Genomic DNA, 23,257 nt, shown 5'->3' with positions numbered 1-23,257 from the left:
GCTAACAATTATTTCTTTCCTTTTTTTCGCGTGTGTATAATTTGTTTGAATAAAAATCAACGGTATGTACACAGTGGACGTTAATTTTTACGAGGAAATAATATTCATATAAATCATATAAATTCAAAACTTATAATTACATTAATAAATATGAAAATAATTTAATCGTATGATTAAAAGGTTGTGAAATTCCAATAAGTTCCCACTTTGTTAGAATTTTTATTTTTCTTTTGCATTTAAACATGAGTAAAATTTTTTCGTTCCAATAAAATTTTTAAAAAAAGTACTTAATAAAATAATTAATAGAATTATCAAATTTAAAGCATGTAATATAGAAATATTATATTAATTATTACTTATGTAGAAAATTAAAATATGTCTCAATAAGTTCTACATTTAATATATTTATGTCTGCCAGTAGTAATTTTCTTTCTTACCTCAGCATATCAAATTCAGTTTAATTATAAGTTTATTAAACTCAATTATTTATAACTTTGTCGCTTTATTGATGCCACGTCATTAAAATCACCGAATCTCCCAAATGTAATTCGATACACAATTGGTAACATGTATTTCGAAACAAATTGCACACGGCTTGCTCATAATATTGACAAATGGCGCAATTATTGAGGGTGAAATTAAATAATGCCGTGAGAGAGGTAGAGAGAGAGAGAGAGAGAGAGAAAGAGAGAGAGCTCTCTCGCGAGAGTAAAATAGCGATACTTAAACGCAACCATCAAATTTATTATTTGAGAGAGTGCATAAAAGCGTTTCTTCTTCCAACTCCTCTCCGGTCGCGGGAGAACAATGGCGTTTCTGCCGATGTAAGTGGGATGCTCCCCCCCCCCCCCGGTTTCTTCCCAGGAATATAGCGGCACGTGCACTTTTCCGTTTCTCTTCCCACCGTCATTACTAATGTTCTTCGCCTCGAAAAGTGCACCTCGATTATCCTTGGGAACATGCGACCGCTCTCGCGACTAAAAACACCCGACTCGCACATCTTTCGCGTCCGCGATATCAATCCCAGAGACGCTGAATTTTTAAGGGACTATATACACCCCCATATATATATATATATATACAAATGCGAGCCACAAAAACACACACAGAAAGTCCTGTGTTTTTCCGCTCCGAAAACCCACTGTTTTGACGTGAAGTAACTCGTATCGGCCAAAAAGAGAAGAGATTACGGCCAGATAAGAGATTATATATAAGAGAGAAGAGAATTTCCGCTGATACGGCTGGATTCTCTAATACACGTGTGCCGTGTGACATGTGTATGTGTGTGTGTGTGTGTGTGTGTGTATGTTTGCGTGCGTGCGTGTTCCGTGTCCACAAGCACGCAGGCTCGTACTTAACCAACGATAGAGAAAAGAATGAGGACGAGAAGCTCCCTGTGTGTGGCTCGTGATCCTCATCTTTCTCTCCATTCCTGGAAGGAAAACGTTTAAATCCCACGGGATTCGGTTTTATCTCCCGCACGAGTTAAATTTAATTGAGTACTCTCGCGGGAAAGCGAAAATAGAGAGCCACCCCCTCTCCTCCTCGCCCCTCCCCCCCCCCCTGCCCTTTTGCGTTTTATAATACGTTAATGATACCACGCGACAAATTCAAATTATCCCGCTAAAAATTTGCAAATCCTTCTTGGGAATAAATGTAATCCAAACAGACGCTTGGAAAAAAGGTGTTTAACTTTAATCCAAAATCTTAATTTTAATCAGCAAGAAATTAACGGATATTGTTAATGCGTTAATATATGTTATTATTTATTTTAATATATATAATTATACATTTAATTAAATTTATATTAAACAATTATAATATATATTACAATTTATTTGGCATGAATATTTTTCACTTCTGTACATAATCAATTACCCGATACATTAATTTTATCGTCAAAACAATTTCATTTGCTTTTTCAACTTTCTCATTACGTTTCTCGCATTTTTCTCCAAATGTGCGTGCTCTTTCATCGTCGGTTACGTAATTTGTCCATACAATATTTTGTGTGTTTCAATGAAAAGTGTACTACCACAAATGTTTCAAATTGCTTGCACCTATATTTATACGTACTACACACATCCTACGTATGCAATAGACATTTTTTTTTTTTTCGGGCTCGTCGGAGAAACGCGGAATAATTAATAAAACACGGGGCGGGCGATAGCGCGAACAAAGGCAACGTTATAACAACCACGAGACTTCGTATGCTGCGAATGACATTGTGCGCGTAGAAAGCCGACGCGTATGACAAAAAAAGCAAGAGAGCAAGACATATATATATATTTAAAAAATGAAAGGTGTATGCGGGCAAAACTGGACTACACATTGAAAAGTTTCGGACAGACCGGTAAAATTTCGGTCGGGAAAACGGCAATAAATCCGCCCGATACGACCATCCGCGTATATCAATTTAGCCGAGGGAGTGAGTTACTACGAATACATTGTCATAGATTCATTACGTCTCATTACGTCGTTACACAGATTAATTGCATCATCGACTCACCCGGACGTTAAAGACCTGGGATTATTTTAAATTCAATAATGCTCTTCCAGCTGATCCTCTTAACATTGTAACATTGTAACTATTAATCTTTTCGAGATACTCTAAAGAAGGTTGAAAAATTTTATTAAAATAAAATACGTTATTGTAAAAAATTAAAAAAATAATAATAATAAATTATATAAATTAATAATATAAAAATATTAAAAATAATATAAAAAAAAAAAAAACATTACATCTTAAATTGAATTACACTGTGTATATATAATATGAGTTTATTAATCTTTTCAAGACACTCTAAGAAATGTTTATAAAAATCCTATTGAAATTAAATTTTGTATTAAAATTAAATATATTTTATTATAAAAGTGAAAAAAAAAATAATATAAAATAATAAAATATAAAATGTTAAAAAAATAATATCAAAATAATATTAAAGAAAAACATTACATCTTGAACTGAATTCCACTGTGTATATGAGTTTATCCGCGCGAAATTTTCATAAGGGATTTGGTAACTTCCATGAGGATTTGTGTCGTCCTGACAAATAGCTAAATGAATCTCTCTAGAGTATATATATTCACCACAAATTCGTTGTTTCGTTCGCGCGCCGTATCTTTTTCCTCTCAGCTTTTCCTCTTTTTATCCCTCCTCTCTTTTTTCCTCTTTTTTCGATACTTATGTGGTACGTTTATACAGTTTACACTCTCGAAAACTTCAAATTCATAACTTTAGCCTGCCGCCGCGTAAGTAAGTGGCTCGGTACCACGATGGAGAAAGATTTATCTTGAGTTCCCTGTTGGATTATAATCAAGGAAACGTGGCTGGGTTTTCATTTTTAACAATGCATTATTCATAATTGAAACCTCGTCGCCTCGGCGTTGCCGTCTTTTCCCGCGATCTCCGCCACCTTCGTTATCCGCGCGCCACCATTTATCAACGGTTGCTGTTTAATATAACACCCTCACTAGGTGCTTAATTATGTGACGACAGTGCAGCCTAGCTCGGACAGAATGTTGACTTTCATAACCGTGTTCGTCGTCTCTTCTTCACAAGTGGCTCTTCGTCCTCGCGACAAGTTCCGCGACTTTTTTTCAAAGTTGAAATCGTAACTATAACATAAGCCCTTCCCCCATCTACGATATATATATAAACGTACGGTTAATTTTTATTATACGGTTATCGACAACTAGATCCAATCGAGGGACGATCAAAGTTTAAGCGCAATAAATAAATCACACTTGTGTGAAACTCCGATCAACTCGGGGAACACATTTCGATTAGAGATCAATTAAGATGCTATCGCTACTGTAAAATCATACATACGTCTAAGATGTGGGAGTGCGCAAATTACAAAGGATTGATGCAAAGATAGATTAATGCGTCATGTAATCCCCCTCGAATCAATCGTTCGACTAAACACGTGAACCTAAACGGGAGGGTGAATCGCGTGCCACCGAATGATTAGGGTCAAATCGGACCGGGTCTCGAATCCGCCTGGTGCGATCCAATGATGTCGGGAAATTGGAGAAAGAGAGGCAGGATCCGCGAATTTTCGTCGAGTCTCGACCGACGAGCTTATCCACTTTATCCGGCTAGAATTACGAAGCCGACATGCGACTTGCTGCGGCGCGAACACTTTAAATCCTTGCCTCCCAATCCTCTCCTTCTCATCGGAAAATTCCAGAGGTGTGTGTCTGTTATTTAGCCAAGCCTCCGGAGTGCGAGGCATCTTTGGACTTTGCCTCACACTACGGAAGCGAGATCCTTTCTTAATTACGGTGCATTATTTTACCACGTTCGACGTTCATGCTTTAATCGGTTGAGCTAGTGAGGCGCCTTTCTTATAAATAATTTTTAACTACATATTGTAGCGAATTTCTTGACTTCAAGTACCGATTTTTTGTTTTCACAGATCCCTAGTAAATAAACAAATAAATAATTAAAATTTGTGCCTTTGATGAAAAAAATTCATTTTCCACTAAACTATTATCAATATCGAAACGGCAATTTAGGTACTTATTCAGGACACCCTGAAGTATTTTTCAGAATTTTTTCAGATTTTTCACTACGTTATTTTTTTTATAATCATTGAAAGATATGGAAATTCAATATTTTCTACTGTAAATCTAAATAAATAGTTTGAATATCTCTTATAATAGGGATCTTGGGGATTTTTGGAGATTTAAATCCAAATCTAAGATTAGAATTATCAAATTTTTCAATCCAATAAAAAAAATGATTGTCTTTTGTGAATTTTAAAAATCTGACTTTAGAGATTCGTCATCAGCGACCCCATAAAACTTTTAGGTAAATTTTCAAATAACTCGATTTTTAAAAAATTTTATATTTAAAAGTTATATGAGACTGATAACGAATCTAAAATCAAATTTTTTAAATTCAAAAAATCTATTTTGCAATTTTGCCATATTAAATTGGCCACTTTAAATTAAAAAATTTGAAAATTCTGACCACAGGTTTGGATTCAGTGACTCAAAAAAACACCCAGATTACCATTATAAGAGATCAAAGTATTTATTTGAATATATAGTAAAAATATTGCTTTTTTTCATATTTTTCAATTTAAATTACAAAACACAACATAGCGAAAAAAATGTAAAAAAATTCTGGAAAATCTATGGTGTCCTGAATAAGTACTTAATTGCCGTCTCGATATTCATAATAATTTAATAGAAAATGAATACGTTTCATAAAAAGCATAATTTAGACTACTTGTTTATTTATAATAATTATGCAAATAAAAATGTACGGTTACCTACTTTTTTTTACATTTATTCAAGTAGTACTAGAGGCTCTGCAAAAACAAAAAAATCAAAATTTAACACTAAAAACTGAGCAAAAAAAAAGGGTTAATCACTGAGCGATCCATTATGTCGCAAAGGGTTAAAATTAGACGTAAGAAAAAGTATAATGATACAAAAGGCCAAGAGACACACATTGTGGCGTGTCATACAAATATCTGTCAATTATTAAACTTTCAATATCTTTCATTTCCACGCACGCCTCATGAATCTCTCGTCATTGACGTGATAAAAATCGAAACTAATTGTTGTTAACTGCGAAGAAGAGGAAGAAAAAAAAAAAAAAAAAAAAACTTCAAGATGCTGATGTTGCGATACGCATGGCCGAGGCGTCGTGGGCGGCCAGGGAGAAACTACTAAGTTTGCAAGATCAACTAAAGTACCCCAGCCCCAGCCCCAGCGGTTGCGCGAAAGCCGACGGGGCGAGAATACGAAACGCGGTAGTAAAAGCAAAATAAAACGGGCTTATCCGTGCTCGCGTAGCTTTAAATTATATGAGAACGGCGAGAAACCGAGTAAGCGTGGACGCTCTCGCTGCTCGTTTTCATATTCTCTTGAGTGCTTACAATGGTTTTCTGGGATTGCCGGTTTGAATTCATGCGTCTTTCATGCATCTCTTAAGACATAAGTATACACAAGTACACCAGCATCTTGAAATTCAAGGTATCTAGATAAAATGAGACTTTGAAATTGAATGTATATTACACAAAGGCGATTATCATCAAGCGATGTTTAAAAGAAAATTGCACCAGAGCTAAATATTTACGTGTAAAACGGCGATGTAATGTAATATGATAAATGAATAAAAAATATTCAAACACGTGTAACATTTAAAATGATGATGTAATCCGGAAATAAAAAAGAGCATGTACATTTTGTGAATAAATAAAAAAAAAAAAAAAAAAAAAAAAAAAAAAAAAAAAAAAACCTATTCTTATTATCAAAATATAATAATCCCTTAAATTAATTATTTAAATTAAATAATTATTTTTCTAACAATACAAGTATCTAAAATACTGTAAAGACATTTAAAAACATTTTCATTAAAATTAACGAAATATCGCGAGTCAATACAATACATAGTACAACAATAGACAAGGAAACACTAGTTCGGAAAGTTTTTGTACATTTCCGCGTAAAATGCGATAAGGAAGGAAGAAACTGAGGAAATCTGTTAAATCAAATTCGCATTATCGTATTTTACGGAATCGGCCGTTAACGCACCGTCGGCGAGAGAAAATAAGCAATCGCTCGGGCAAATGGAATTGCTTGATTGTCACAGCTGCGACTTTGTCAGCTGAGAGGCGAGAGGCGGCCGGCAAGTAGTTTCCTCCTGAAAGGAAAGGAGCTTTTCTCGCGGAACAAAGTGCAAAAGCGCTAAATACATTTGGGTCCGTGAAAAGGAACATTCTGGAGCTTTCTCGCGCAGCAAGATCGGCGCCGTGGGACGTGGGACAGGCGTCGGAGAAAAATTGAGGATTAAAATGTTTACTCGAGAAACAACGCGGGGGAACGTATAAAACATTGGGACAAATTTATTACGGCCACTTCCGACCCTTTCGAGTAACGAAGCGCAATCCCATCACACCGGGAATCTCTTTGCTTTATAAGAGCGAAATGATATTAAATAATGTGCCAGGAATAGTTTGTTTCGTTCTTACGGTAGATGCATTCAAGGGATTTTCCAGGATGACAAACTAAGATTTCATCAGAGAGACATTTCTTTTTGTCTCAAAGTTTCTTAAAATTAGTTTATACCTTGAAAAAAATATTAAAAAATAAATTTAAAATATATGAATTCTAATAATTGGATTAACGTTAAATATAAACAATATTAAATAAAAATTTATAAGTCTAATAATCGTATTAGTATTATTAAAATAATACACTAATCTGTACATTTTTTGTTATACCAAAATTGCTCTCTATACATAATCATTTATTTTAAAAAATATCTTTAATAAATAATATATATAATCTTTAAGAAAAAAAAAGAAAATTGCCAAATACATAAAAAAATATTTAAAACTTGTAACAAATAAAAAGTTTTTAAACGTAAAAATTAAGGAAATGCAACTATAGTGCAGCAATTAATTATATGCCATCGACTGTTTCAAGATCCTTATAATTTAGAAAACACATTGTATATGATGTATAATTTGAAAGAAAATTTTACCTAAATTCCAAATCGCATACAACGAGTTTAAAACTTGCATTTAAAAAATCGAAATTTTTCCAATTTTAATTTAAATACTGCATATTTCGAGAAATCTCACGATCTCGAGCCTATCAAATTTTAATTTCCAAAATAATCACATTCAAAGGATTGTCTCGATATTTTATACAATAAAATACATATTATAAAAGTATCGTTAATTTTTTTATTATTATTAGTTTTCCCGAGATACTTTATTCGAAAGTGCGATTGACATAAAATTTCCGGATAAAAAGAAGCTGTTTGACGATAGACAATGACGTCAACATCGACCATCGCCGACCTGTCGATACTTTTATGTACTTGGCGTCGAGACACTGCGTCTTGATTATTAACTGTCCGTCTGTTCTTTTTATCGAAAGAAAAAGAATAGACAAAAGAAAATAAGAGAATAAATAAGAGTTTATAACTTTTAGTAAGAATAAATTTAGTAACTTTTTTTGCATAATAGCTACAACAACAACAAGCTATTTGCATAATCTTTTGTTATATATATATATATATATATATATAACAATTGCAGTTTACATTCCTGCTTTTCTCTGAGCAATTCTGCAACTAATTAGATCATCATTATTTCAACGTACAGTCTATTTATAATCATTCAGACCACTTGTCCAATTATGCCATTGCTCCCTCAATTATCTCGAACGGTCCCGAGGATCTAAAAGTAGTTTCTTCAAGATGACAGCAAATTTCACTTCGTTCTTATTATCGCTAATATATATATAAAGCCGCAGACAAGCCCTTACTTCGATCGTGAGGCCACTCTCAGCTCTAATTGTGTAATGCGCTTAAAACCGGATTCACCCCGAATGGTTGGTCACCAACGCTAGTAATCCCACTTCAATGGTCAAATCCCTACGACACTACGACAGGCTTCATTAATCTGTTCCCAAGCTACGTAACGCTTGTCACACTGAATGACAATGATGCAACTGATAATACAAAGAGAGAGAGAGAGAGAGAGAGAGAGAGAGAGATGCTTTTATTATTGATATTTATATCCTCTATTTAATGTTACATCTATTTAGATATCTCGAACTAAAATGCTTCATATATTACATAAATTGCCTAGAATTACATTTATTGTAATATCTCGTAAAAAAATGAGATTTTTTTAATAAATAAAAATTCAGATTCGAGGAGCTAACATTAAATAAAGCTTATAGATGTAACGTTAAATAGAGAATATAAATATCAATATCTAAAATCGTTCCAAAATTCTTATTAAAGTTTTATAAAAATGTATTTGAAGTATATATATGCATGTAAAAAAAAGGAGATAATTATTATAATAATATTATAACATATTATAATATGCATTATAATTATAAAAGAAATTATATAATTAAAATTATAATATTATATAATATTATAACTCTCTCTTTGTACGTATATTTGATCACTGTAATATTGTCATGGTTAAAACTCAGAATCAGGGAAACTTAAGACATTTTAATTGCTCAATATAAAATACCCATTTCGTCCAATTAAATAAAAAGACCGTTCCCCCTCAAGTCATTTAAGTGATTTTATATTTTATGTAAAATATTTTAATATAATAATTTCGCGTTAGAAATCTCTCTTGTCAGTATCAGATAATTTTCAGCAAAACTAAACATGTCTCGCGCGTGAATAGAACATAACATCGTCCTATTCTCACCACCTCAAACCTGATTCGTACTCTGGAAAACAGCAGGGCAAACTTGAGCTTGTACCACGAAACGGACCTGAGAAGATCCACAAGAAGTTAATCCGGCGTCGTCGCTCAATGATAAGCGCACTTCCGGAGTACTGAATTCGTAAGGCGGAACGCGCCAAGACAGTCCTGGATTTTCATCTCGTGGAGAGGAAGGGAGCGGGAGAGCGGGGGGATGGGGGAGGGGGAAGAGGGGGACAGAAAGACAGGACTCGGATAAATTGTAGCGTTACCGCCCTCCCTTTTCTCCCTTCCCACCCACTCACGCCACTATCGAATATGCAATTAAAAAGTTCCACAACTAATTTCAATTTAATCGTACTCTCGCGCCGGCTATTCCATCCCCTTCCCCTCTTTCTCCCTTCCCCAAGTCCGCCTCCTATTTTCCCAATGTCTCGTTTCATCAGGAAAAATACGAACCCGTTCGATTTCGGGATCCGTTCGTCTCTCTCTCTCTCTCTCTCTCTCTCTCTTATTTTTTGAAATATATAAAATATGCTGACATGTTAAATAAACGTGATATTATTGATTTTATAATTTTTTTCAAGAATATTTATTTTTAATAAATAAAAAATGCTAATTGCTTAATGCTTAATGAATAATTAATGATTTAAAATTTTAATTTTTATAGCACCTTGACTATTTATTATTAAAATCACTTGGGATAAGGAAGATAAAATTCACTTCACGTGAAAGAATGGTCCATTGTTCAGCATCGTTTCCTTTATCGGCAGAAACAGAAGAGCGGTTCATCGATCGGCAGATTCTTCGCTAACCTGAGAGGTTAACACCGAATTAGGGTTAGCCTAAGCCACCGGAACAAGGTTTTCGTAACGGTTAAGATTAGGCGTGCTCGTGCGGAAAGTTTCCGCGAACACAGTAAGTGCCGCGAATAAGCCGTATTAATAACGACAATAACGTTAATCGTCGCCGTAAACCGTAATCGTCCATTATAACGCGAACTTTCCTTTTCCTTTCTCTTAAATGCAGCGAGAACGAGTAAGAATGGATATTTGCATGGAAAATATAGAAATTTGATAATGATAATTTGCCGAGAATTTCTACAGTTTAAGATACTTTGAATTTAAAATGGCCTAATTAATGTTTACATTTTTTTTCTTTAGAAACACAATATTATTTTTTCTCCCATTTTAATGAACTTTAAATATAAAATAAATGTAAAATGGTTGTAATCGAAATAAAAAATTGCATTGTATTTTTAGTGTTTTAACGTACCTACTTAAGAGTTAAATCAAACTATTTACCATATATTTTATTTTACATCTAAATTAATTGATAATAAATAGAGATTTAGTTGTTTGGCCAACAAGATCTATTTATTCCACTTTTGCAGATATTTTTGGAATTTTATCAAAAATATAATTTATCGCAATCGACAAAAAACTTCAAAAAACATGACAGATCGATTGTTAGCACTTGAAAGAATTTTAAATATATTTTTAAAAAAGAACATTTCTGAAGATATAAATATAAATAAATATAAACATTATGTATGTGTGTAAAATTATTTAGAAATTAATAAAGTGTATATTGTAAAATAAACTAAAATATAGAATATTTTTTTAAGTCGCATCTCTGTCACCATTTCATAATATAATTTTTGCAAATCCATATTATCACAAAAATAAAAAAAAATTAAAGACTCACCGGTATGATGTGCTACGGCGGAATTGTACACAACGTTGATCTGTAAAATACAAATATATCCAAATTATAAAGCAGTGTCCGAAACAAATAATATTTCAAAAAAAAATTATTCCAGGCAATTAAACTTTTATTCATCTTTAAATAAGTATTTAATAAAAAGATATATTATTCAGCAAAAAAATTTCTTTCATACTTAAATTTTTTTTCAAAACTGTAAAAAATAATTTAATTTTTATACATAAGTATCTAAATAATTATAAATCTTAAACAATGTCAAAATACTTTAAATATACGGCTATATAAAAATATCATAATTATTGCAAATATTTTTCATTAAATATTTTCAAAATAAAATGTAAAATATTTTATATGCCTTACACAATGATGTAAAATGGTTCGAAAAAAATAAACGTACAATTAATTTTTACATATATATATATATATATATATATATATATATATATATATATAATAAACAATAAATTAAATAAATTATAAATTATTCACCTCACGGTTGCTCCACCGTCGTCTGATGCCTCCCCGGGCCTGCTCCTCCCCCTCCTCTTTTGTCCATCTTTTGCCGCTTCATCATTGCACACTCACTCGCGAAAACACAAGTAATTACAACGACACGTGCTAATCAGCAAAATATAATCGCGCGTCACTTTACACGGCACTCCCGACATTAATTACACGCGACACACACTTTATCATATTGCGATGGAAACAACGCGAAAATTATACGTCGCAAGAAACTACGATTCTTTCATTTAAAAACCGCTCGACAGATTTATGCATCACTTGCCACGGCAATATCATCGTAATGATTAATATGCGTTAATATTTCAAGTTCATTTTAATATCTTGCATTATAAAAGTAAATTAATACATTAGTTAAGATAAATATCCGCAGAATAATATTCGAAAATATGTCATCGCTTTATCGATTATTAGCGATACAGATTTCGATGGAATAAATCTCACGAAATTTCGACAAATTACAACGCAGTATGGTAAACGATTAAAATGATAAAAATTATAATATGAAATTAATGGACGTGTTTAATTTAACGTATTTTATTAAATGTGTCATGACGGACCGAAATTATTTCGTCTGATATCCGCGACGCTCTGTTCATAAGCTAAAAACTAGGATAATTTGAATGAATTTTATTTTAATGCTACGCGATATCTTTCACACGATTCGATTAATCGTCATGATTAATAAGTTAATACGTATTTTTTACTCGAAGATATACAATGAAAATTTATTGCGTGCGCGATATATTCCACAGAGAAATTCTGCAAAATAATATTATTAATAAAGGCAATTAATATAGTTCGGCTTTCTTTTACTTGAATCGTTTGTTTCGACGATTTCTCTACCACTCTGTATTTTCGATTCATAAATTATATTTAAATCGGAAAATTCAAAACGCGACGCGAGAGATACATTCACGAATTCAAGCATTAAATGGGCAATTATCACTCTGAACATGGCTACGCAATAATTTATGATCATAATTACTCACCGAAACGCTTACGATCCCGGTAACCGTAGTAGATATATTAACTAATCGCGCGAGTTGATAATCACCGATTACGATAATTAAAAGGAACGATCGCGTTTTACTTCTGCCGATAGGTACCTTGCGCGATCGCGTTTCGAAGGATAATACGATTTAGCGATAGAAGAATGTGACCTCTGCGCACCTGACGCGCTGCGCGATAACACGTAGAGCAGATGGCTGCCGCATACCATTGACGTGACGTCACGTCACGTCACGTCACGTCAGACGACGCCGGAGTCCTCGCGGCTTCCCCCACTCCGCCGCGCACGAAGGATAAAACTCGCGTGTCATTTCACAGCGATATTAATACGTCGAAGGAGACGAGCCTCGAAACATCGCGCGTAGATAATTCGTCCTCCCACTGTCGACCTATCGCAAGATAATTTGGGACACTCTGTTGCTTGTATTTATCTCGATTGATGTATCTGATTTTTTTCATTACACATACCTATCTATAATATTTTAATCACTTGACCACGCGTTTCCAATCCGAAAAAGATTAGCCGGTATTATATTTAAATCCGCGAAAAATTCAAAGGACGAGGCGAGAAATGCACGGATCCAAGCAGGTATGTATTTGTCAAAGCGCGTACTTGCCGCGATATTATTCATTTGTAGCAGGAATGCAAGAATGACATAGGAATTATTGTTTTATCGCGACATGTATTTGCGAACAATAATGACTTTTTAAATATGCTTGGATTCGTGCGCATATTTCGCCTCGCTATTTGAATTTCTCGCTGATTTAATAAATGTAACTTGCTAATCTTTTTCCGGATTGAGAATGATACTTGAATCGCGGAATTAAGTGATTAAAATATATATGAACGAAAAGCCGTGACACATGAACGTCCTAATTACTAATTATTAATGTATGTAATTAATATCAATTACTTGTTAATTATCAATTTGAAATACAAGTAACAGAGAATGTATTTGGTGTTATAAATTTATTTTGTAATATATTGTAAAGATTTCGCGCCGACTGGTGGGGGGAACGCGGCCAAGAGCGCGCTATTATTTATACGCATTCCTTCGTGACGTCATGACCTTGTTTGCCGTGCGGCGAGTGTCGCGTAGAAACATAGCGAGGAATTTTCACATTGTCCCTCGAGAGACGATCGCGGAAAGTACGGAGAGAAGTAAAACGCGATCATTGACCTTTCGATTATCATGATCGGCGATTATCAACTCGCGCGATTAATACCTATGATTACTAAGGATGGTAAACGCGTCGGTAGATAATTACAATCGTAAATTATTGCGTAGCAATGTTCAGAGTGATAATTACTTATTTAATGCTAGGATTCGAATGTATTTCGCATCGAGCTTTGCGTTCAATTTAAATATAATTTCCGTCGATTTAAATATAATTTACAAGTCGAAAACACACAATACTATGTCGAATCAAACGATTCAAGTGAAAGAAAGTCAAAGTACATTAACAGTTTTTATTAATAATACATTTATTTCACACAATTTATCTTCGATATATATCGCGCATGCAATATTGAATTTTGATTATATATTTTTGAATAATATACATCGATATTAACTGATCATTAATCATGATCATTAACCGAATCGCGTAAAAAATATCGCGTAGCATTAAAGTAAAATGGTCGGAATTATTTCGAAATTTTTAGGTTTTTAACAAAGCATCGGAAATACGAGATGAAACGATTTCAGTAGAACAGCATCGCAACGCGTTTAATTAATAAGTACGTTCAATTAATCACATCCACATAGTTATTAATTCCGTATTATAATTTTTATCATTTTAATCGTTTACCATACATCGTGGTAACTTGTCGAAGTTTCGTGAGATTTATTCCATTGAAATTTCTCTCGCCAACAATCGATGACATATTTTCAAATATTACATTCTTCGGATACTTATCTTTGATTTTAATTATTACATTAATTTACTCGTATACGTTATAATGCAAGATATTGAAATGAGCTTGAAATACCAACGTATATTTATCGTTAACGTTAGAAATAGTATTATTGCCACGGCAATCGATACGTAAATCTGTCGTGTAGTTTACCAGTGAGAATCGTAGTTTCTTGACGTATAGTCAAGAATTATCCTTTCATCGCAATAAAGTGCGTGTCGTGCGTAATTAATGTCGGGAGTGCCGATATAAAGTGTCGCGCAATTATAGTGTTTTGCTGATTAGCACGTGTGCGGTTGCTGTAAGTTACTTGTGTTTTCACGAGTAAGTGTGACATGAAGAAATAGTAAAAGATAAATAGAGAGAAGAAGAAGGATACCAGGAAAGCATCAGACGACGGCGGAACAACTGTCAGGTGAATAAATTATGATTTATTTAATTTATTATTTGTTATGTGTGTAAAAATTAACTGCTCGTTTATCGCCGCGATTTATTTTACATCATTACATACAATGCATATGCAAAACATTTTATATTCTATTTTAAAATATTTAATAAAATATTTATAATAAATAATATTTTATATAAATGTAAATATAAAGTATTTTGACATTATTTGAAATTTATAATTATTCAGATAATTTGTATATAAAAATTTAATTTTTATTTCTCATATATGGTAGAAATTAATATAAAAAAAAAAAACAATATTTCAAGAATTATCTAACTTTTATTAAAATCTTGTTTAAATAACAAATAAAAAGTTGAATTGCCTGCAATAATTATTTTTTTTTGAAATGTAAATTATTTTCGACACTGCTTTTATGTACATAATTTGCATATATTACAGATTGCATTATATTTTATAGATCAACGTTGTGTACAACTCCGCCGTTGCGCATCGTACGGGTGAGTGTTTAATTATTTTTTTATTATATACAAAATAATATATAAAATTTTATTATATATAATACATTACATCTATAAAATTAAATATAAAAAATACCTAATTTTCGAACTATATACTTTATTTCCAGAAATTAACTTTACTGTATGATGATAATTAAACACACACAGCCTATGTACATAAAATTTAATAGTATTATAACATCTCGTTTATCAAAATAGATTAAGTTGATTCGAGAATATTTGTTGTAAAATATTCCTTGACTAAAGTGACTCTATACTATTTTTCTCGATGAAAAAAAAAAAAAAAAAAAACAATCTGTGAGAGAATATATCCGCATAATTATATTCATAAATACAATCATGATACATGAATTAAATATTAAACAAGGCTCGATAAATTAAATCTTGATATAAATTTGCATTTATACTCTCTCTTTTTTTTTCTTCTTTTAATCCTTTCGAACATGATCCCGCTATTTTAGCCAGTGTCACCTTTCTAAATACAAAGTGCCAGGTGCGAGGACTTTTATAGAGAGTATCCTTTCGCATAGCGCTTCGAGAGATGCTTGTAAGACGCAACGATAAGAACAGAGGGGAAAAAGGCACGAAGAAAAAGGATACCGCGTCCCGCGTTGACACTCTTTAAAAACTTTCAGCCCCAACTTTGTTGAAAAGCTCCCCGCCTCTCTTCCGACCTCTGTCTGCTCTTCGTCCTTTCTTCCTTGCTAGACGACAATCAACCTCTCGCCCTATCCTCTCCACCGCCTCCTCGCCTTCCCTCCATTCTCGTCGGCGTCCCTTATTCCGGCGTAGCGAGTGCATACAGTGAGAATGGGCTCGCGACAATGCAGAGCTTTAAATTAGACCGTAGCGTCAGGAAGTAGAAAGAAAAGGGTGGTATATCGGTGCGAGAGAGTTGGCAGAGCAGGGATGAGAGGGGATAGGCTGAAAAGAGACAGAGAGCAAAGGGTAGCGGCGAACAAAATTGCGGGCTCTCGCAAACCGCGGAAGGGAAGGCCGGGCGATCGAGAATGATTCCGGTGGGGATGGAAACGATTAAACTCACAGGCTCCAAGAGAAATCTCTGCTCTGACCGTACCGTTTCGTTTCGTTTCCTACCGGGACACAAATAAACGCTTGTGGGTCGTAAGAAATTCTCCACTCTTGAATAAAAAGTGTAAATAATGAAATTTATTTAAATAAGATACCTACTTTAGAAAAAATAATTTATTTCAAATTATATACATATATTAGAAGAATATTTAAAACGAATTTTCTCTTTCTTTATTTAAATAAAAATTAATTAAAACATAATATGCCTAAAATAAATTGTAAAAGGCCTTTATTTCAGGTACATTTTATTTTATTTGACTTTTTTTATTTGAAACACATTGTCTGCTTGAAAAAAAAAGTACACTTTCTACTATTTAACGTGCACCTGCGTGTACGTACAATAAAATTCTAAGGAAATTTTAAAATATCTTAAAAATTGTTTTCTCTCTTTAAGGAATTTTTCTTTCAATTCTTAAAACTTTTATTATTATTTTAATTATCATATCAATGGATATTCTTGAGAGCAATGACTTGGGCAATATTTTTTCTTATGGCGACGCAATTATATTTGTTGTACATGTAGCGAGAATGTACGTCCCTCGTCTTTTCTAAACGCTGTCGCATATTCTCGCGACTCAATGGTGTCTGTAAAAAAAAAAAAAAAAAAAAACGAAAAAAATAAACACAAGCGTCCTTTAGAATCTCTCCAATAGCCTATTCAGAAAGTGGCAGCACGAACGCAAAGAACCGCCCTTTCCAGACCATTTTGTCACCGGATGTTATAGGGCCTCGCAAGTGAAGTAACTTTCCATGCATATGTTAGCAGCCGTGTTACATGCAAAAAGAAGCCCGGAGGGATGAATGAAAAGAAAGAAGAGCGAGAGCGAGAGAGAGAGAGAGAGAGGGGGGGAGAGGGAGGGAGAAAGAGTTGTTTCATCGAAAGTAAACATTGATCGCATGTGTACGGGCGATGAATCGGAAATAACAAAACAACGAAAGATAAAGATATAATCTTCTCTATTATTATTTCATATCGCAATACTTTTCAAAAAAAACTTCGCAAAAATTTTTATCTCGTGATTTTCCTCGCATTTTGTAAAAATACGTATTGCTTATAGTAACAGGGTGTCTATTCAAATCTTGTAAAAAAAATCCCCTGAAAATTCTCTGATCATTGCAGAATATTTTTCAAAATTCTAGATAAAGAAAATCTTTTAAATATTACAATTTTCTAAAATAAATTTTTTATTGTACACGTTTTCTAATGCGTTTCACTTACACAAAGGAAAAACACAAAGCCACTTAAGGTACAAGTGCTAGATTACAAATATGCTGAAAAAACTGAATAATTTTTGTTAATATTAAAATTTTTAACTTTTATAACATTTTCTCTTTTTATCAGTAAAAATTAAAATAAAGAATACATATTGTATATTTTATTAAAATATTGAATATATATATATATATATATATATATATATATATATATATAAAGGTAATTATATATTTATAATTTAGAATATATAAAAACAAAAATATCAAGGAGAGAAATTTTTTAATTTTCTAAAGTCCCAATATAATTCCTGAAAATTTCACGTTTTTTTTCCAACAAGTACATTTTTTATAAATAATAATATTATGTTGCAGTTGCTTTAAATAATTCAAAAAAATTTAGTCGCGCATAAAAATGTGAATTATCGCCTCGTGCTTTTAGAAAGAAATCTGAGTAAAGAGGCACAGATGTTGGCGTTACAAAGTATTCCAAGTACTACATCACTCATAATATTCTCAAAAATTCGCTCGGAGAACTAGTTAATTTCAACCTTCATTCTGAGTTGCAACTTCCGGAAGTCGTTGAGTAAATTACTCCTGCGTTATTGAAAACGATCTTTGTCAATCGTACTTAATTTAGTTCGTCGTCCAGCGACACGTAAGAATTGTTTACGTTTTTCCACGACGAGAAGTAGTACTGCGACAAGGAACTTCTTTTGACACGTGCGCGCGCGCGCGCGCGCGCACCCCATTCCGTATGCATTCTGTTGTCGGAAGGGAAAAAGGGGTTGTGCTCCCCCTTTCTTTCCTTTCTCCTAACTTTTCCAATATTCTCAAGTCTTTCTACTCTTCGCAAAATTACCTCTACCTACACCTATATATGAGAAGTGTGCAGACGCTAGTAATGATTTCACCCTTGCTCCTGTCCTCATCGACAATTCCGCATTCTATATAATACTGCTACTAGCGTGACACGAGACCGTAAAAAGGGAAAGAAATATGAGAGAATATCTCACTCCACGAGTAAAGTAAAGGGCGGTTCCGCCACCGTCTTCACCGTTTTTTCGAGGCGCGACTAAATTCTCACCGAGCTTTTACCGGATTTTGGCGACGAAAAATACGAGTAACAAGTTTCGCCGATGAAGTGTCGCTCTATATTACATTATCGCTACGCGTTTCGGCAGAAATATTTTATAATTAAATATTACGTATTTTCTATGTATATTATATACTTTAATTTTTAAAAGACTTTAAGCACTGGAGTAAATAATTTTAAAACTTGATGAAAGTTTAATTATTTAAATAACACTATGTGATATTTAATATATAACTTAATGTTGCTATTTTGCTAACATGATTAGAGTATTAATTCTAAAAAAAAAAAAAAACAGAATGTTAAGATTCATTTTTCTCTTTACCTTCTTTTTTAATTATTAAATAATAACGCGCTTTAAAGAATCCATTAATCATAATCGCGATTCAACCAGAGGACAGTCGTTACTCTTCACCAAGGGATGTTGGAAAAGAAAAAAAAACTAAAAACAGGACGCTATCTCAAAAATAGGAGAAGCACTGGAGACAAAAAAGAAGAGAGAAATGACGAAAGAGCCATTCCTCTTTTCAGGAGCGACTGCTCGCGTAGAAGATCGTAAGAAGAATTTATCATTCGGATGTGATGTTCGCGAAAAAGTGACCTGCCTATCAATCCACTTTTCTAACTATATTCGCGTAAACACTTTCGCACGCTATTAACTCATTTCAATTTCAAATCGTGACATTATGTGTGCTTTTATGTACATATATAAATATAAATAAATAGAGAGAAAGAGGGAGAGAGAAATGTTCTTCATTATATAATGCAACATGTAAATTATTTCTGATAAATTTTGGGGAAAATGTTTTTATACATATATTCCGTAATTTATATAAATTCTCTATAATTATATAAATTATATAATTATATTCTGTAATTATATAAATTAAATGATTTTATGTTTATACAAATTTATATAAATTATATAAATATTAGTATATATTCTATTAATGTTCGAGAAATATTGTGCTAATTGTCAATCGACAGTAAATCAGAAATAGAAAATATATATTTTTATACATCTTTTATTTTTTATCGTAAAAAGACTGAAAGAGAAAAGTAGTATCTGTAATGAGTATCACGAAAAACCCTCCATAAATAGCATTTCCTTCTGTTTCGCAATTATCCGGCGGCTTCTTTTTCGTTTCATAGTACTTTCCGGTCACAAACTCACTCTTTACTGTTGATTGATGAATTAGGTCGAGTATCGCTCCCGGGAATTCGCCATTACATTTTCGATGAGCCACTTTCGTATCGACTTAACTAGAACATACTGCGTTTCTGACCGACTGCAAAAATACCAGAATTAGGAAGTATATGCGACGTTGATAGAATTCTGCTAGTTTGATAATCTCGATTTTCACGAACAGGAAGCTTCCAAAAAACATAACGTACGATGAAGTAACTTTTTTCTTTTGAAATAATAATCTTATCGAATTTAAACACTATTTTTGTTTTGCGAAAATACGTCAAAATTTTTAACGTAAAATTTATTTTATGAATAAATTATACTAGTTTTTCTTTTTTTAATGTAAAATATCCTTTACAAATTCTTTTCAAATAAAATAAAATGGAAATTATTTCGCGATAAAATTTTGACTCTTCATCGGATGTAAACGTTTCGTTTTTTCACAGTTCGAGTAAATATAAGCGGGTAAAAATGATCATTAATTGAGGCGCCTTCAAATAGAACGCAAAAAATTAATCCAAATATTCCCCAGTTAATTCCACCAATTTTGTTTGAAAATATTGGCTGCAAAATGTGCATCAAAAATTGTCGACGATTTTTTACATTACGAACTTTCGAAGCTCTGCCTGTTAACGAGAAGTTAATCCCTTCTTATCCCAGTTGCTTTACACGAAGCAAATGACAAAGACGTCGGAACTTTCTTTCGCCGAAGAGACAATTAATAGTCTGAAGATATCTCTTCTCAGTGATATTAACTTTTTCGAACACCTTCTACCTTTTTTTCCCTTCTCTTTTCGTGAGATTTTCAACTCGTTCAGTTGAACAATTTACACTTTTTCTGATATACGTGACTCTCCTCGGTTCTCTCAATTAATGTGTGTATATGAAAATATATAACTTCCCTTTTTAACTCTAAAAGAGCCAACTAAAATTTTCTGGAATTCTCGTAAAAATTGTGCGTTCTTTTCGCGAGGTTACCCATATTACTAGAGTTTCGCTTTAATTCTGCGTCGAAGTTAAAAACCATTGTTTTTCGTTCTTCAGCGTTTTTTGCCTCTCGATAGCTGGAATACGAAGAATGTCGGGAAAGGAAGTCGGAAAAGTCCATCAAGCAGTTTCTATTTAGAGGTTCATCACTCAAGTGGTTGTTTCTATACGCCATGTATGGTCCCAAAACACAACCTGCCTCGACTTTCTCGACCAACTATTTTTGCGTAGAAAAAGCAATTATTCACAGTCACTCGTGTTACTTCCATAACGAGAGTAATCATAAGATAGGGGAATAAGAAAAATCCCTTACAATTTTTTATCACAAAGACTAGCCCGATACTAATAAGAGTGGCTTAGAACCGAACTAACGACGAGACTTTGAAACAATGTGTGTTCTCTGATAAAATCCGTACTTCCAACCGAGGAACGAGATATCTTGAGCACGTTAAAAGCGCTTATTAGATTATTTTGCTCCGACATGACACATGACACAGCGTAAAAAGCGTTGAAATATCACAGAAAATTTATTAGATAGAGATACATGTAATAAGAATCGAATTTACCATTCAATATTTTCGCATCATCTTTTTCAGAACAATTTTATTAAAGGACAGTTGATAGATTACGTTATTTATTCCATATCGAAAACCCAATAGAGGATAAAATTTCTACTTGTCAATTATAACTTTTAATTAAATAATTAAACGTCAAGATTCCTCAGTCAACGTTCCTCAGTTTTTGAAGATAATCTATATGGAAAGATTAAAGTAGGTCACCCTATATGTAGGAGAAATTTCTCCCGCGTCATTTTCGATTTTTCGTCTCCTGCTCGAAATGCTCCTTTTTTCAAACTCCCGCGAATCTCCCAAACTACTTACACATCAGAGAAAATCGTCTCTTCACCTCTACCGTTCTCCTGACGCCGGTCTCGAGAAATGATGGCTGGCAGGTGATGGATGAAAGATGGAGATTAAGAGTGGAAGCCAGCATACGGAAAGATGTCTCCGATTTGCATCGAAAGATCCTCGAGAACGTTATTTCACGGAAAGCCCAATCGAGTTTCCATCCCTCCTCTTTTCCGGCGATGACCCGATTAGGTAAATATGGAATTGCTGCTACCCTTGCTGCGACTTGAAATCTTTGATAATCTCGCGGATATTTTAGTAATCTGCGACGTTTCCAAATCGTTCACACATTTCCAAGTTATAGGATCTTTGACTCCTAGATATCCTCGCAAGAGATTCTTGAATTCTACTTGGTACTTAAATTGCAATGAGAACGAATAAACTTGACACCGCGCACGCATGAAGAATTCTGAATCAATTTTGATTCATGATAAAATTTCTTTTATACGTGTATTTAATAATAAATTAATAATTTTTATATAATAATAAAATAAAATAATTTTTTAATAAATAATAAATGTACCTAAAAATCAAATCAAATAATTTCTTTATATTAAAATTTATTATATCTTTAAACGGTTTTTCTATTTAATATGTTACCTAAGTATATAGTAATTCAAAAATAAGAAATATTTTTTTAAAGCAAAAATAAATGATATTTTAATTCTATATAACACAAACGTATGAAATATTTGTTTCCATTAACTTATGAGTTACAAAATAGTTTTAAGATATGAGTTATGAGTGATCCGGCTTCCGACGAGGAGAATTATAATGGATTAAAATACAATAGCCTGGTTACATATGATCTTTCGCGAGCTACATGACGTATACATTGTATGTAATGTCTTGCCATTTTAAACGAGAATAAAATCTTTACATTTACCCGCCTACGGTAAAAATTTTTTCTCCTTTTTCAATCTCTGTTTAGAAATTGAAATAAAACAGGTGCCAGACATTCTGTCTTTTCAATGTTGCATGTGGGGAAAAAAAATTTTTTAATGTCTTAATTTTTTATTTTGTTAAATTTCTTTCATATATTTGATTCTTATATTTTTTCAGAAAATTTTTTTATTAAAACATACTACTGTCCGAAAGAGAGAAGTCATTTAATGATAATAAAATATAGTAATACCTCTGTCAAAAATCTTGAGATTCATATTTTCTTATCAGAGGTAAACAAATATTCTTTCCATTGAAAATCTGGCAAGTTTGGGAGTTTTCGCGAAATGGTGGAAGTGAAATTCGACAGCCCGAGATGCGACTCGATCGAGCGTAACGTGCTCGGAGAATCGAATAATAATTGTTTAATCGCGCGTGTCCTTGCAAACTTCACTAATAGTTGAAAGTACGAAATTCTGTAGATTTTGCCTCAGACGATTGGGGAGATATTCTCAAACAAGGTAAAAATCGAGTTGGATGCCTTGATGTCGGGGCAACTTTTTAACACTCCAAATTTCAAGA

At 33.0% G+C, this 23,257-nt stretch overlaps 1 protein-coding gene and 2 long non-coding RNA genes across 3 annotated transcripts in view; 1 reads left to right on the top strand and 2 right to left on the bottom strand.

Annotated features, from left to right (window-relative positions):
* LOC140674012 (uncharacterized) overlaps positions 1-12,812 on the bottom strand; it is a 38,357-nt gene extending 25,545 nt beyond the window's left edge. Inside the window, exons 1-2 of the long non-coding RNA XR_012048150.1 lie at positions 11,421-12,812; positions 10,914-10,953 (exon numbers count right to left, since the gene is read on the bottom strand). This is a non-coding gene — a long non-coding RNA (uncharacterized lncRNA). The remainder of the gene's footprint in view (positions 1-10,913; positions 10,954-11,420) is intronic.
* Syn1 (Syntrophin-like 1) overlaps positions 1-23,257 on the bottom strand; it is a 257,348-nt gene that overhangs the window by 184,900 nt on the left and 49,191 nt on the right. The gene's annotated exons all lie outside the window — the stretch shown is intronic.
* LOC140674011 (uncharacterized) overlaps positions 14,672-23,257 on the top strand; it is a 48,768-nt gene continuing 40,182 nt past the window's right edge. The window contains exons 1-2 of the long non-coding RNA XR_012048149.1: positions 14,672-14,797; positions 15,252-15,291. This is a non-coding gene — a long non-coding RNA (uncharacterized lncRNA). The remainder of the gene's footprint in view (positions 14,798-15,251; positions 15,292-23,257) is intronic.

This window comes from Anoplolepis gracilipes, chromosome 15 (genome assembly GCF_047496725.1).
Source record: "Anoplolepis gracilipes chromosome 15, ASM4749672v1, whole genome shotgun sequence".
Lineage (NCBI taxonomy): Eukaryota > Metazoa > Arthropoda > Insecta > Hymenoptera > Formicidae > Anoplolepis > Anoplolepis gracilipes.
The sequence above is the reverse complement of the archived record's forward strand: the minus strand, read 5'-3'. Positions and strand labels throughout refer to the sequence as shown.